The sequence below is a fragment of the Anarrhichthys ocellatus genome, unplaced genomic scaffold, assembly GCF_004355925.1.
Source record: "Anarrhichthys ocellatus isolate YVR2014 unplaced genomic scaffold, GSC_Weel_1.0 scaffold6, whole genome shotgun sequence".
Taxonomy (NCBI): domain Eukaryota; kingdom Metazoa; phylum Chordata; class Actinopteri; order Perciformes; family Anarhichadidae; genus Anarrhichthys; species Anarrhichthys ocellatus.
This window is the reverse complement of record NW_022280036.1, coordinates 12144341-12160804: the sequence shown is the minus strand read 5'-3', so window position 1 is coordinate 12160804 and position 16464 is coordinate 12144341. Positions and strand designations below refer to the sequence as shown.

Genomic DNA, 16464 nt, shown 5'->3' with positions numbered 1-16464 from the left:
AGAGAGAGAGAGAGAGAGAGAGAGAGAGAGAGAGAGAGAGAGAGAGAGAGAGAGAGATGGTACACCAGGTAAAACAGACCTGTGGTTAAAGGTCCGGGTCTGGACCATGCTCATTCTCCTGCCTGCAAGCTGCTCTATTTCCCCCCACAGGTTTTTATCTGGCTCTCTGAGAGGAGCCACTTTGGGATCAATACAGCTGAGAATAGATCTGCTGAGGATAGAGATACCTTGCCGTCCGTCCCAAACATTCGTTATTGACTATTAGGCTGAAAATAAAACAATACGATTACCTACCTCTCTGCCGCTGTCTGTCTCTGTCTCTGTCTCTCCGACTCTCTGAACTGAGCTGTATGTCTACACGTTTGACGTAATTGGGGCTAAAAGATTGCACACCAAAGAAACAGTCTGCAGGCTGAGTTCTAAAAATGTTCTCTATCTTCTACTCTCCCCTTGTGCCATGATGAAACAAGATGAAAAACAATTCACTGCGAGACTCACAAAACCACAGATCCTGTACTGTACTACTGCGAGCACACAGCGCAGTGGATTGTCTAACGTTCTAAAGCCCTTTTGGGGTCTCATTATAGATTTATGGACATATGCCTCCATTAAACCCCTTAAGAACACACACAAATCAGTACCATCGTGTCATGACAAGCCATTAGAGGGCAATTCAGATACATTTTGGTCTCATTTCACATTGGCGTACGTCCTATTGTTGACTGTATGCATATCTGCGTGTTTGTGCATGTGAGCTTGTGCTTCCACTGGAAATACAGCTGCAACTTATTAGCTTTAGCTAACCACTGCACAACAGTCCCCTTAAATCCCCCCTGTCTATTCAATCTCTCGTACTCCACAGAGACTCTCACCAGTGACCACATTGCCTTAAAACTCTCCCTCTGTCTCTCGCTCCTTACATCCCTCCCTCCCTCCTTCCCTCCCACTGTAATTCCCCATGTCTCCAGGAATGCTGTTGTTTTTAATTTCTCCCAGCTGCTCTGGCTGGCTGCCCGGCCGCCTGCCTTCCCACATCTGTTCCCTATCAGGCCGCTGAGGAGTCCACACAAACAGAGCCTAAGCCCCTGGCCCCCAGCCTCCCACCAGGCCTTCGTATCAAAACATGGGGATTGGAGCCCTGTGCCCTGAACCTAAGACTTGGGGATACAGCATCTACAGAACCTTCCACTCTCATACTACCAGTCCAAAAGAAAAAGACTGCTGACATCAGCAGCACACGCCCAATAACTCATCTTCCTCTAACCAAGAGCAATCTACATAAAAAAAAGTTATATATTCCTATATATGCCTTGTTATCGGTGTGAAGTCTGAACTGTGTCACAGGTAAGATGGGAGTGTGTGTGTGTGTGTGTGTGTATTTGCGTGTCAGCACACAGGCTGCTTCTGCAGACAGATCCCAGACTCCACTTCATCTTGAGCTGATTTAGAGTTCAGAGGCTTTAAAGCCTTCACTAATGACAGGGTGGGAGATAGGCTTGTGCAGTGCCTGCACACACAAAACACACACACACATACACACACACACACAAATAGACACACAGATCTATGCACACATGCTCAAGTTTGCTGAATGCATATGCTCACGCTGTGGACACAAACACATATTTTACCCTATGTTACTTGAGAATCCCTGTGACAGTACACATGCAGTGCCGGCTGAACAAACATGTTGAACAATAAAACAAACCGGATGAGGGGGGTGGTTCTCCTTAATAAGCACTGACAAAAGCCCTCCTGTCTTTGATCAGATCACCATGAGCAAGTCATTGACAAGTCACCAGTTTTTCCAAGTCAAAAGCTTCATCATTTACTTTAAAATGTCTAAACTGGCAAGAAAAACAAGGATAAATTGAGGACGGGCAGGGAGTGAGGATGGATTAAAGACAATTTATCCAGGGCTGGGGGTGCTAAGGGCAGAGGAGTTGTACTTCTGTCTCTCTGAGCTGCAGGGATCCTGTCATACAGTGCTTATATCTGTGAAAGCTGTTATTGATGTAATTGTATTGAAGTTCTAGCGACCATCTGTTCTCCTTTGGGAGGGCCTGGCTCCTCTCGTCGGCAGTGAGGTGGTTATGTGCAGCATATCACTGCTGCCGACGTGCTTGCAGAGAAAAAACTTCCTTTTCAGATTTTCCCAACGGCTGCTAATAAAATCCAGATGCTAGACTGGAGCTGTTTCTGCCTCGCTCCCTCGCCTCTCCGCCCCCTCCTCCTTCTCTCCTCCTTCTCCATCTTCTGCCCTTCAATATCTCTTCTCTTAGTCCCCCCTCTTCCTCCTCCTCCCCCTCTTTTTTCCCCTTTCCTTCGACATTGCTAATCATTTATTTTGGTCTTTTCATTTACCTCTCCTCTTTTCTCTCCCTCCCTCCCCCCCCACGATCCATCCATCCTCGCCTTCCTCCAGCCACTAACCCAGAGCGATTCCTAAATAAAGGAAAGTATTTGTGACATTCAGCCGAGGCAGCCGTGCCAAGAACAACTCCCCGGCTAGCCAGACACATCTGGAGTGTGTTAGGACTGCACCGGGCGCTGGTACCAACACTGGCTATCCCACCACACATGCACACACAGAAAGTGGTCAAGAGGAAAGACTGGACCCTAGGAGTCATATACAACCTAAGCTGCATACATTTTCACATTGACTAGCTTGTTGTTTTCATCTCACGTTGACAACTGTAATTCTTGTTGCTCGCCAGACAGCCCGGCAGCTGTATGCACGAGTTCTCGGTTGTACTTGTGACTGTGTTGTTTACTCTTCCTCAGCAGCAATAGAGGAATACACAGTTTATATGCATAATTGTGCAAGTGCATGACTACTTTTATATACTGTGTATATTCTGTATTCTGTGTATGCATGTGAACTACTTTGGAGTGCATGCATGTGTATTGTACTTCTGCTTGTATCTGTGTGTGTGTGTGTGTGTGTGTGTTGCTCCAGGGTCTCTGTGTGAGAGGAGTTGAACACCTGAACATCAATAACTGTCATGTGGGCCACCTGGGACCCCACAGCCAGCTTGCACCATGGGCACACAGCCATCACCAGCACAGCTGCCACAGAGCAAGAGAGATATGGGGGAGGAAGTAGGAGACAAGAAAGAGACGCACACACACAGCTATATGAGGAGGTGACTGTGCATGTACATCTGGGAATGGGTCAGAGAGACAGAAAGGAAGACAGTCACGAGCAGAGAGAAGGATTTACATGTAGGCTCTGCTCTGCATGATAACTCTGCTTTGTTCCCTCTCATCTACTTCTTCTTTTCCTCGTCCTTTCAGCCATGTGCCTAATTTTGCCAGCTGACAGCTCAGCCTCAGGCTGCCATGTTTCGACATCAGATCAGACTTTCTTTTGTCATTCCGCTTTCAGATGAGCTGTGTTAGTGGGCTCCATCAGACATAACATAATTCATCTTAATATCCAGTACACTGTTGATATACAGGTATGAAATAGAGCTCTGCGCGAGCCTAAAACTTTGCCCACAAGGTAATGCAATGCTTTGGCTTCACTTTGCCTCTTTCCTTCTTCCCACTGAGCATTGCATATCTACCTGCAACACACGGCATGTAAGGTCACAGATGATTGGCCCAGTAAGAGAGAGAAAGATGAATTTCTTAATGAATTACATTTGAAAATAAACAAACATATATAATGAATAGCAATAAAAGAATAAAACACGTCAGAAAACTGCCTCTGTTATCCTGTCGGAGGATGTTTACAATAAGTGCACTTACATAAATGAGCTCCCCGATCCAAACACCTGCAGCCTCACCCAGCACCAATTAGCTCATCAAGCTTTTAATTACACTGTTAATTGCATACAGGCAGCATGAAGGGCAGCCTGGGAATAGGGCAAGGGGGGCCTCCTGAGGACCCAGCCTGACAAGCCTGACAAACAAAGAGGAGGTTTTCTACTAACAGCAGCGACAACAGAGCGACTCTGGAGGCCGAGAAGCAAAACCAGAGACAAGAGGTCCAAGTGCCTCATCAGCAGTACGGTGGCTACGAGCGATATCACTTCCTGCCCTGATCAGTTCGGCATGGAGACGGTGAGCTGGGTGGTGAGAGAGATTGGAAAAAGCAGAAACATAGAGGAAAAGGAGGAGGAATTGAGAGGAGCGGGGCCATGTAAAGAAAGTTAGGCGTACATGTTGTGAGCGGCTACTTTACATCTGGATTAGTTCATATTGGTCACAGGAGGGAGGGGGGAGCAGGGTGGGTTGGGGTTTGGGAGGGGTGCTTGAGAGGAACAAGCGTGGGAATGTCCCACTGTTAAGTTTAGGGCATGTGGGCTCATTGTATTTGTGGGAGATTCCACAGAGTGACCTGTCTGTCATAGAGCTCTGCGATAACACAAACATCCTCTTGACTGTGTGTAATCTGGACACACACTTACATGAAAACAGGACCACAAAGCAGCTGACATGAGAAAGGCGACACAGGCATGGGAAATTCATTATTTTTTGTTATTTGGCATTTATTCCTCGTCCTTATCAAATGTCTCTATTGATCTGTTAGTGTATCAGTCTCGCTGGCTGTCTGTCTTCCCCTCACTGCAGATGTCCTCCCTCTATTTCTTCCAGGAGCAGTGTTTGAGGAGGTGTATCCAGGAAACAGTGGCCGGAGCTCACTTCCTGTGTGACAGGTGTGCGATGGAGGCCTGACAGCTGCTGTCCTGCTCTCTCTTTCCCTCTCTGTATTCCTCTCTCTTGTTTCTCCCTCTTTCCAGCCAGCTGCAGCAGAGAGCAGCTCTGTTTGTTCTTACGTCACCGCTGCTGCCTGCTGATTTATGGAGCACAAAAGACTTAGATTTGACCCTGGCAACACACCACGGCAACTGCAGCATCTCTGTCCTTCCTCCTCATAAACCCAAAACCCCTACGTGTGTGTGTGTGTGTGTGTGTGTGTGTGTGTTAAACAGAATGTGTGAATTGTGGCTGCCTATTTTCTTCCCATGTCTCTTGCTCATGTGCTTTGTGCACCGTTAAAAACCTGACACTGAGCTGCCACTTATACAGCTAAAATAGGAAAACAAACAGCAGATTAGTCATTTTCCTGCTTGATGTCATGTATTTCATTTCATTCAGTGTTAAATGTCTGCTCTGTCACTATGGAGCTGTCAGCGCTGACAAAACAGTCTTGAACTGCTCCTCAGTCTGCCAGCGCTCTCATACCTCTTCATTTGGCCTGCAGGCACGGTAACAATAGCTCCTGACATTAGCCAGGCATGGGTAGGGTGTTCTGTATTATCCTGCAGGACCCCATAGGTTTCACACATACACACACACATTGACACACACAAACCGGTGGGAAACAGAATGTGGCGGAGGAGGAGGAGGGGGGCATTCATGTGACAGGTTAGAGAGAAGCTTGACAGTTTCTCCATTTAGCCTACAGCCAGCTCATGCTGGAAGCTGCTGAAATAAATACCAGCTACTCCTCTGGGACGCGAGCCGACTACGGGACGCCGCCACAAAAACAGAGCGAGCGGTGGAAGGAGGAGAGCGACTGCGGTGCCAATAACATGCTGATTATGGGAGCTAATTAGCAAATTAGGATGACCCGCTGTCATGTCATGGTCAGAGTAAGTGGACAGCAAACAGTGATACTGTAAAGGAACTGTCCCTTTGTGGATTATAAGGAGTTTTGAGAAATTATATTAGACTATGTCAGTGTATGAACAGTTTAATTAATACCCAAGTTGTGCATTAACATTACCACTACCACTAATTATAAGGTCAATTAGTGACAGTTCAATAATTTGACAAGAAAACTAAAACCAAATCAGGTAGAAGTTGACTCAATCTGCATACAATCCTGGTCAGATCTTCTGAGACTTGTTTAATGATATATGTGTTTGTGAGAGGAGATTTTGTAGTGTCAAGGCATTAATGATTAAATCACAGGGCAATAGGGATGTTTTTAACTTTACTTCCATCCTCCTAGAATATCTGCTGGTAACAATAGCACTGCCTTTTAGAAAGGTCCATGACAAACCTGTAATTGATACTACAGTTTTCAGAAGGTGATCCTGTAAAATGACTACGGTCTCAAATATAATCACAACACTCATGTTAATCCGAAAGTCTGTAGAGAGACCTCTCCTTAAATGATAACTCACAGAAGTCAGACACATTACTAATGGAATGATTTCTCTCCGAGGTAGCACTTGAAAGACAGTGTGGAAACCATCAAACACAACCCCTAAACCCTGCTGAGGCTCCTGTAAATGCCAGACGATGACTCGCTCCTCAAAGTGACCACTGCTCTTTGACACATCCAGTAAATCTCTGACCTTCCTCTCTCTGCACTTCAAATACCTCTGAGACGCTAAAATGTCCATTTCCTGGTGAAATTAGTGCTTTACACTGGCAATATTTTTATGTGAAGGGGTGTTTGTCTGTTTGTGTGTGTGTACGTGCGTGTGTGTTTTGTGTGTAGAGAGAGACACGGAGGCAGAGGAAGGAAGGCTGGAGCCGAGATTAAGGTCTGTACAACTAACTGGTAACACAACGGCACTCAGTTTCTCAGCCTCCCATTTGAAGAGAGACGGAACCATCTGTGTGGCACAGGATCTGTTTCCAGGAGATAACGGCTTTTTTTAATTTCACAAATACTGTAAACGGAGAGAGAGACATGCCTTCCTTCCCAATCCCTGCCTGCAAGCTCCTGTGTTGCAGCACTTCCCCGACGTCCAGAGAGGACTGCTTTGGAGTAGAGGCCTTAATAACTTCAGTCTGTGTTCCTTTGTGTTTGTTTACTCCACGCCTGCGATAAAGGCCTCGGAGTGGGGCAGAAGGAAAGGGAGGGATTCAATATACCAGGTAGCAGCGGCGATATGAACTTCCTATTTTCTCTGTTGGCCTGTCCATTTGGTTTGATTAAAACCAAGACCAGCGCTATACTGTAGATTAGCACAGCTGCTTCCTCTCTTTGACTCTGATCTGAACACACTTCCTACCATGAGGCAGAGGGCGAGGGGGTGGGAGGTGAGAAGGCGCCGCTGGGAGAATTGGAAAAGGCAGAGAGGAGGGTCAAAAGAAGGTCAGAGGTCAGTGAGGAAGTAAAAGGTGAGGAAGGAGAGCAGGAGGTGAAATAGGCACAAGGAAGGAAGGAGGAGGAAGCGCCTTTTTTCTTGTCTGTAGCTACCAGCAATTCAGCTATACGTACTTTACATGGGAATTCATCAATGTTGTGACATTTGTTTCCTTTTGCATTCATGATTGAGCATTTCTGAGCACTGGAAATGTGCCTCTCTTTTGCAAATGCATAATTGAGGGTGCAATTTGTCAGTGCTGTATGTGCCGAAGCAATTTTAGTAAAATGAAGAGTCAATTCAACAAATAATTTCCCAAAATGCTCAGCAATAAATGGTGAGTTTTCATCCTTGAATGTCACAGAGAAGGGAATAAGGAGCATTTCACCTGCTCTGCATACAGGGAAATATGGAGAAAAGATGGAGACCTGACCATTCCAGTGGATGCAAAACAGAGTAATGACTAACCTAGCAGAGAATAAATGATGAGCGTGTATTTGTTCGTGTGCTATATACTATTCTTGGGAATCTGAGAGGATATGTAGACATGCACGGACGCGAACGGGGAAAAGTGAGTAAGAATGTTATTTCACACACACATTTGGGGTTTTACTTGGCCTCCACCCTCTGCTCTGTTCTGCTCCCACGCTGTGGTGTCAGCAGGCGAGCCATCCAGTGAGTGTGTTTCTCATTCCATCAGATGTTGGGAAGCTGTTCGCTCCTCCGCTCTAGTCTCTGACATTCTCCATCTCCCCAGAGAGGCTGGGCAGCCTTGTCACAGTAATGTCAAACACATGTGGAACAGACCGGGGCAGACCAGACCAACACACACATACAGGACGGAGGACGAAGCAGGAGGTAGACAGAACCACACTTGTCTTTCCCACTGTGTATTAGGATAAACAGCAGTGAAACCATAGAGATTCAACGCCGGGAACGTCACTTCATCACACCTTAAGTCACTTACTTGCCCCCATATCTACACAAAACACACACATTTACACACTGATCTCATTAAAGTCACTTTAACTGTACAGTAAGAACACTGTTTCTGCACAAGGCTGCCATTAATTTGTCATCCTGAACAAACCAAAGAACAACTAACAAAAGTCAGATAACCCTCATAACTATCCATAACGCGTCGCTGTCTCCTCTTTAATAAACATCCCATTTTAGTGGTCTGTCATTTTGTGCTTCTATATGAACACACACACACACACACACACACACACTCGCAGGGCGGCAATGGTAAGACTAATATAACCAACAATTATGGCTCCCTCACTGTTCTCATCTTACTGTAACAGTTTGTTCCCTGATACACAAACTTAACAGAGGATTTCATTTCCCCCCTTATTTCCAAAGTATCTTTATCTATTGAGGCGAATGTTCTCGCCCTGGAGGTAAACCTGTGAAACTCCCTACAATCAGCTAATCTCAGAAAAAAATTGTCTCCTTGAGTTGAATGAAAGCTTGTGTCACAAATCAAAAGTACAGAAACACAAACAACACTTCGAATTGATGAATAAAACATATTTACACATGTCAAAAGGCAACAATATGAGCTAGACAAACCTCTTTGTTTTGAAGCATCTGGTGCACTGTATGTGCAATAACAAAGTTTTAGAGGCGGAAATTAGGCTCAACACCCTAATATAACATAAACACACAAACATAAACATAAACAGGCTGCACACACGCTGTGTAGCTTTGTGTCATTGCCAGATCTTAAAAACACCCTGGTGTAAAAGGACAAACTGTATAGCAATGGTTTCCAACTTGAGGGTCGTGTTCCCCAAAGTGATCATGAGACGATTGACTGACAAGAAAGCAGAAGAAGAAGAAAAAATTCTGCTTCACATCATTTTATGTTTTTTAAAACTACTCTTCTCTAATGTTCCCTTTGTCTCTTACCTTTATAGTTTAATATCTGAAACCTCTTTCACAACTAATGCATGTACGAGTAAATAGGCTACTCCTCCTTTTCAAGGGGTCACCTGATATCAGATACAACACTGTGCACATCTGTTTGTTGACTTTCAGGAGGGCCATACATACACAGACATGTAAACACATACACACACACACAGGCCAGATGTCTTTGGCTTGTGTCAACCGCTTGGCTTGTCTTGTTTGTGATGGCCCAGGTGTCTGTGTTGTGCTGACAACCTGACTGGCTCGCTGTGGGCTCGCAACTCCCGCCCACCCGAGGCCATCTGCTCCATTCATTAATTAGGAGACAGCCAGTTTCACCTGCACTGCCCGCATTTAGATCACAATAATTACCACACGCACCGAGCACACTCAATGAGCCCACACACTATTACAGTAAACGCGTAAGCACTGCAAAGAACCTGCAGCATCAGGTCAAAGTATCAAACGAGCCGCATCAACTGCACCAGATGACACCGAGATGATAAACAGAACTGACTTTCCCCATCTCCTAATAAACTAATAAAGTAATCTAGTTAACATTGGAAGGTGCCACGCAAGGGTACAACAAATACCGGGCCTTTGATACCTTGATGGTAAAAGATAAGTCATGATGTGGCTGAAATAGCAGCAATGAATCACAGATTAATGAAACAAGAAAGCAAAATCCCACCGTGAACAAATGGCAGTGAAGTATATATTGCTTGTTTTAGTCATTTAAATAGCAGACTTCATGCTGACTCTCCGCTGGCCTGTGAATTTGTCTGCTGCTGTTTCTTTTAAAGTCCTGTGTGGTGTTTTTCCTTCTGCATATGAAACAGAGGACGTCCCATCAATGCACCTGTGGTAGATGGAAACTGAATAAACACTCAGCCGACTGGGGTCATAATGAATGGCCTGCCTTTTCAGAGAGATACTTAATGATGAAGTGGGGACACCTGCCTTAGCAGGGGGCTGGCCGGGCCCAGCTGAGCGATGGGGCGGCCAGCGTTGGAAGGAGAGAGCCTGAGATGCTCGCTTGGTGGTGATGGAGGTATAATGTGCGGTGAGGCAGGGTGTCTGCACTGCGGTTTCACCCCTGCAACCTCCCATCCATTGTTCAAGACTATTATCAGCTGTTCAATTATTCAGATGATATTTACCAGGGCCAATTATACAGGGCCGTGTCCTGCAGAGAAAATGGCCTGAGTGTTTTACTGTTGCACTCACAGGCAGAAGAGTGTGCTGCTGAGGCTGTTCAAGTGGGGGTAGAAACCTTTGGCTGATCTCGTTTCTTCTCAGGGAGTGTCCCTACAGTCACAAAGGCTTACTATAAATTATCCACCATGATTTCAGCTTTTTCAATCACTTTGCAGTTGTGTTTATTTTCTTTGGTTGCCACACTATTCCTGTTAAACACTTCCTCTACCTCCTCCTTTAATGTCTCCACAAGTTGGTACAGTAATACAAAACACCCTACACTCACCAGAAAGGATCGCTCTTCTTTTTGTTCACACAAAAGTGGACACCGGTGATGCTCCACAGTATCATTACAAAAGGTGGGGGGGTTGTAATCTGAGGCACCATGGAGTTCAGGTCAGAGTAAATGTCTAAGTGTATCCCTTCACACCCATCGCCTCCATCCAGTTCGGGAGGACTCCAAGTTCATAGAGTCCAAATATTTCACTTTGATGTGCAGCACAGACTGATGCGCAAACAACTCATGAACCCCCTTCAGTCTCTCTGTCTCCACATCAGCTCTCTCGCCAGATTTCATTCAAGTGACAAAAAAGCAAGTGAAAGGAGATAAGTGCACATCTTGTTAATGATAATTATGATGTAATTATTAATATCAGACTGGGTTTTTTTCTGTCCATTCTACTCTGCTCTTCAGTCTGCATGTCCCAATATCTACATCTTCCATATTATAAGCACACATGAAATAATAATAAGAAATTTGCTTTTTCACTCACACAGGATATACAATATCTTCCCCTATATATCCTAAACCCTTGAAAGACATATTATTATGTCAAATTATCAAATTAAAGTGGATAGAATTACAGGAAAAAGGATAAATATAGCAAAAAGGCATTTAAAGAAAATAAATCCATGAACGGTAGCCTGGTTTGTCTTCATCTTGACATTAACATGCCGCTCTAACAGAGCTGCAGTCATGTTGACCAGAATGTGAGACTTTAAACTTGAGATATTTTAGCTGCCTGAGCCTTCGAATGTGAAACACTCTTTCCATTATATCAAATGTTCTGATAAATTACAAAAGCCAAAGCCCTGTTGCATTTAAACACAATTCACACCAATAACAAAATAAACGTCTCCCATGATTTGCTTCAACACAGTCGAGTTTGCAGGTTGTACTTACTTGGTGAAGGTCGAGGTCAAGCTGAGGTAATTGTAGCGGTGATCATCCACACCAGATAGCTTCTAAAACAGGTTGTATATCATCTCAATCCTCATTATTTGGGAAAAATGATAAAGCCTTGGCTAGATAGTGCGGGAATAGTTGCTAGATAGTTCAGGTGTTATTCCTTTTTTGTTTTTGTTTTTAAATATTGAGAGGAAAAAGAGGCAGAAGCCACAGTCCAACACACACATACACGCACACAAATGTTTAACTTTCCTTTGGGAGGTCAAAAGGGGCTTTGACTTCCCAGGTATAATAAATTATGAGGTATTTCTCTCGCCAGGTCTCTTGGATCCTTAAGCACATTGATGTCTTTGGTTTTGCAGTAACTGTGTGTGTTTTAAAGCAAACAGCTTCTTGTGTCGACGGTGACAAAAAAGAATCACAACTTGTCCCAGTCATGTAAATCCGCTCTCTTGCTCATTTTAACCACCCCACGTAGAATAAATAAAATCATATTAAAAAAAATACAGTTTCAACTGCAAAAACGTGCTTTCTGGTCGTTTCTAAGCAGGCAAAAAAAGTATCAACCGGTTTCTACTTTGTCCACCAATCCTCGCGTATCCCATGAAAAAACGCAAATGATTAAGATGCGGATCCTCTTGTCTGCAGGGTGCGACTGTTATTCCTCCTGTGACAACTTTAAAGCCTTCTTAGTTCACAGCCCAGCCACAGTCCGTGGTGTCAGGAACAAGTCCTTATACATCCGGCGGGATATATTCTGTTCCTTTCTTTCCTTTGAAAACACCGTTTCTTTGCAGCCTGTGAGCGGCTACTCTACTACCACGTTTCTCTGTACGGTCCTTCTCCTCCGCCGACGCGCCGATCCTCCGCCGACCTGTCTTCCGATGGTGTTTGAAAGAGATCCACTTCTCCCGCAGGAAAAAAAAAAACACTCACAGTCAGCTGATCATAATTGACAGTGTCTTTTCCCGTCAATTCACAATTTGGGTTTTTTTCAGACTTGTTTTGTTCTTCACTGATGAGCTGAGCTGACGAGCTCACTGTACTCAGTAACCGCGGCTCTCTCCTCCTCCTCCTATCTCTGTCCTCGCTGTAGCCTTCTGTCTGCGTTTAAACACCATCTGGAGCTCCTAACCTCTCTCTCTCTCTCTCTCTCTCTCTCTCTCTCTCTCTCTCTCTCTCCCTCTGTCCCTCTCACCATCAAAGGCGCGGGTTGGCAGCTATGTACAGGAATCCTTTCTAAATTGAAGCTGATCCAAATTGTAGCCTACAAATATCCCACATTGGATACAAAATGATGCCACTGTAGGCTAATATTTTGCAGTATATTACAAAAACGAAATGGACGCATATTAATCCGTGATTATGGGTTACACTGGGCCTTTTTACAATGACATGCATTGAAAAATATATAAATAATATGAATTATGTGAATGTTTGACTTGAGGAGGGCAGCCTGAAACTAATTATTTCAGGTGGCACAGCGGTGAAATCAGAAAACAAGAGCTGAGAGAAATACAACTGAGTCCCGCTGTCTGCCCGTGGGTGCCGCTGTTTCCTCATAACAGGACGACGAGGACAACAAGGAGAGCACAATTGAGTCCACGAGACTGAAGACTTTATTTACTTTATCCCACATTTGGGAAAAAAGAAATGCAAGAACAGATTTCAGAGAACTGAACTAAAACTAAATAGTATATCTGTCTGCATGTGAACAGGAGCCAGTTAATGCTTGTAACGTGTATTGTTGTCTTTGTGTTGTATTGTCATAGCCATGTGGGTGGGTTGATGTGAAGATGGACAGACTAAATATTATTATTATCGCTGCCATAATGTTCCCTTTTTATTACTCTGTGTATATGCTTCTGTAAATTAGAACCTGATAATGAGTAATCCTACTGTGTATAGTACATATAAACAACATTAATATTCATATTTTAATTATTGCTGCATGTTTATATCTTATTTAACAGGCAGTTTCAACCTTTTGTATTCCTTTTAAGATGACTATCTCTGTCTGAGTATGCTCATGGAAATTAGACCGCAAATAATATTTGGATTAATGGATTAATAATGAAACTATAAAATGACAAAAAATACTGAAAAATACCCATCAAGTTTGCCTGAGCAGCAGTCAAAAACCGAAAGGTATTCAACTAGCAGAAAGCAGCACATTCTTGCACTTCATTAAAGACAGATAGATATTTAAAATGGTTGCAGATCAATTTCCTGTCAATCAACAGGGTTAATTAATCGACTAATCATTTCAGCTGTACTAGAGATTAAAAATAAACGTTTGCCTGCATTTACAGTAATGTTTATTAATGTAAACAAACACTTAATAAATACACAAATATATCAGATAAGCAGACACAATTACTCAGAGTGAGACTGAGAAAAAGGTGTAGTTCCCATAGTGAGAATCCTCCACCTGTCCACACTGGGTTGTTACTCCCTTTGCCTCACCCACCTGACCTCTCTCTCCCTCTGCTGGACACACACACACACACACACATACACACATACACACGGCCATAGAGGGGGACAGAAGACAAAGCTGACACCCCTCTGACCTCTCCTGTGTCTACAGAACAAACACGACCAGCTCGTAAAGTACACACAGACAGCTGTTCTGCCCCGACTCCAGTCTCACCAGCCTCGCCAGCCTCCAACACAAACGCTGCCTTCATATGGAGCCAGGAGGACTTTTTTAAAACCGCTCCGGTCCTGATTAAATAATGTGAACAAGCGTGCAGGGGGAAACCCCACAGCTCTTTGATTGCAACGTAAAATTTCCCCCCCCCACGGCCATTTTCCCCCCATGTGAAGGAATAATTCAGGTAACCTCAGGTCCAGCGCCAGTGTTTTAGTTTACACCACAATATGCTGATCTACTGTAAAGTCTGCAGCTGTGAACATGGTCATACAGACATACATACAAACACACACACACACACACACACACACACACACACACACACTAACATTACTCTAACAAACAGATGCAAAGGCCATAACAAGCTGGGTCTGTTGGAGGCGGCGTGTGTAGAGTACCACGGTGGAAGTACGGTTGTCAAGGAGATGGATGGAGTGTTTATGAAACTCAATCTCTATATTTCTCTCTTTCAGAGTTATGACAGCATTGTGTGTGTGTGTGTGTGTGTGTGTGTGTGTGTGTGTGTGTGTGTGGCCTTGAGTGACAGAAAGGTTGGCGATGGGGGTCGCATCCAAAGAAAGGATTCCTGTCAAGGTGACAGCTCCAAGATTGACAGGATGCTATTCTCCTCGGGAGCGGCTTCAGTCAACCTGTCTGCCTTCCTGTACGACAGCCTCTCACTCCTCTTAATTTGGCCTTTTGTTGAGCGGTCACTGGGTTAGCTCTTACACTCCATGTGGCCAGCCTGATAAACTGCACAATGAAACACTCGCACGCAAGGTGGTAACTCGCTTCGATGAACCCTCCGCGCCATAAAACTGCGACTGGAAATCCCTTTGATGGCATTGATGGCGAAAATGGCTTTTGTCTCCCCCTTTCTTTCGATCCACTATCTCTGTCACCTCACAAACGCATACTGTGGACTCTGTTATGTTGACTGCATCTCCTGGATGGTTGAGCTCTCACTGAGATAGAAGAACCAGGTTTGGTCATTGTGCTGTATGGAAATGACTGTTTCTCTCTCTCTCTCTCTCTCTCTCTCTCTCTCTCTGTGTATGTGTGTGTGTGTCAGAGTAAAGGCAAGAGAGAAGTTTGCAGCATTTCCTCCACTCACACATTGTAAATCCTTTCCTATAGTGGCAGTCACAGGCTAGTGTGTTGACGGGAGATAAGGCCCTGAGCCGACTGAAAGGAACGCTAGACCCATTGTGTTCCTGCGCTCTTCTCTCTTCTCCTGTCCTCTCCTCTCTCGCGCACATTCAACAGACCACACTCTTATGGTGCTGCCATTAAAGTCGCCATTGTAGGTTCCAGGCAGTCATGAAGGGAGAGAGAGAACATCTCACTTGGTCAAAGCAGAAAAAAAAGTTGTAAATGTTATGCTGATAGAAACTCTGATGAAAATGATTGGGTTTGTGTTGAGAAATCTCCCTTTGAGTCACATGCACCCGTTGATGTGCTTAGGAGGATGTTGTTCTCTCACTTTGTATGTTAATATCTTTAATTTGTGCATGTCCTCAAGCTGCTCCTATAATGTTATGAAAGAGGATGAGACAGAGAGAGAGACTCTATCTGTGATACGGCACGGTGTAACGGATCATTGACCCACCCACTCAAGCACGTACGCTGGAATGCATGCTTTTACAAATTGCACCCATAGACCCCCTGACATTTTGTTTGCAATCGAGCAGCAAAGTGTCGGGTTGTTTGAATCATCCAGACATGATGTGAATTTAAAATTCAATCCATGCTCTTCGGAAAGAATAATGTCCTTTGAAATACTTGACTTTCAGGGTTGTTTTCTGCCACAGAACAACTCTAATAAGAGCACTACACAATGCATTACTGTAGCTAGTCTGGACTTTTTTTCAGATATTTTATCCTTTTTTCTTGTTTGTAGATACTGAAGTATTGAAAAATGCTGAAATCATATTTCACTTGTCTTGAATATATTTCCTATGCTTAGGGCCTTTCATTTTACCAAAATTTCTCATTGTTCATAGGCATTCATAGCCCTACTGCCAACGACTAATCAGGAAATAGGAAGCGAAAAGTGTGAGATGCTTTGATAAGATTGTGTTTATCTGCAGGGAGATTTTAGGATGACTCCTCTACGAGTGTGTAGACTTCTACATGCATACAGGTACAGTAAGTGCATGCATCTGTGTGTTTTCTTTGGCCAGACTGCCAAGTTGACTCGGCCAGGGTCACAGCTGACCAACAGATGTGCAAACTGACAAAAGAGGAAGTGACACCTGATTATATCAAGTGTTGACTCAAGAACAGGATATGCAGCCTGAGCCTTAACAAGAGAGGGAAACGAGCAGTATGCAGGTGAATACGCCCTCATACACTCACATGCGAAAGTCACTGCTATATATGACTGTGTTTCCCAAGAGACAGTATGTGTGTGTGCGCTTGTGTGAGTGCGCGTTTGTGCGTGTGCAGACAGT

The 16464-nt window shown here is 44.3% G+C and overlaps 1 protein-coding gene across 3 annotated transcripts in view; it reads right to left on the bottom strand.

The window, feature by feature from the left end:
- cbfa2t3 (CBFA2/RUNX1 partner transcriptional co-repressor 3) overlaps nt 1-16464 on the bottom strand; it is a 35253-nt gene that overhangs the window by 16319 nt on the left and 2470 nt on the right. The window contains exon 1 of one of the 3 annotated variants that reach the window (XM_031846190.1): nt 11350-14522. The exons of the other annotated variants lie outside the window; for them this stretch is intronic. The gene's annotated coding sequence lies outside the window, so the exon portion shown is untranslated. Of the gene's footprint in view, nt 1-11349; nt 14523-16464 lie in introns of those variants that run through there. 3 annotated transcript variants of the gene reach the window in all.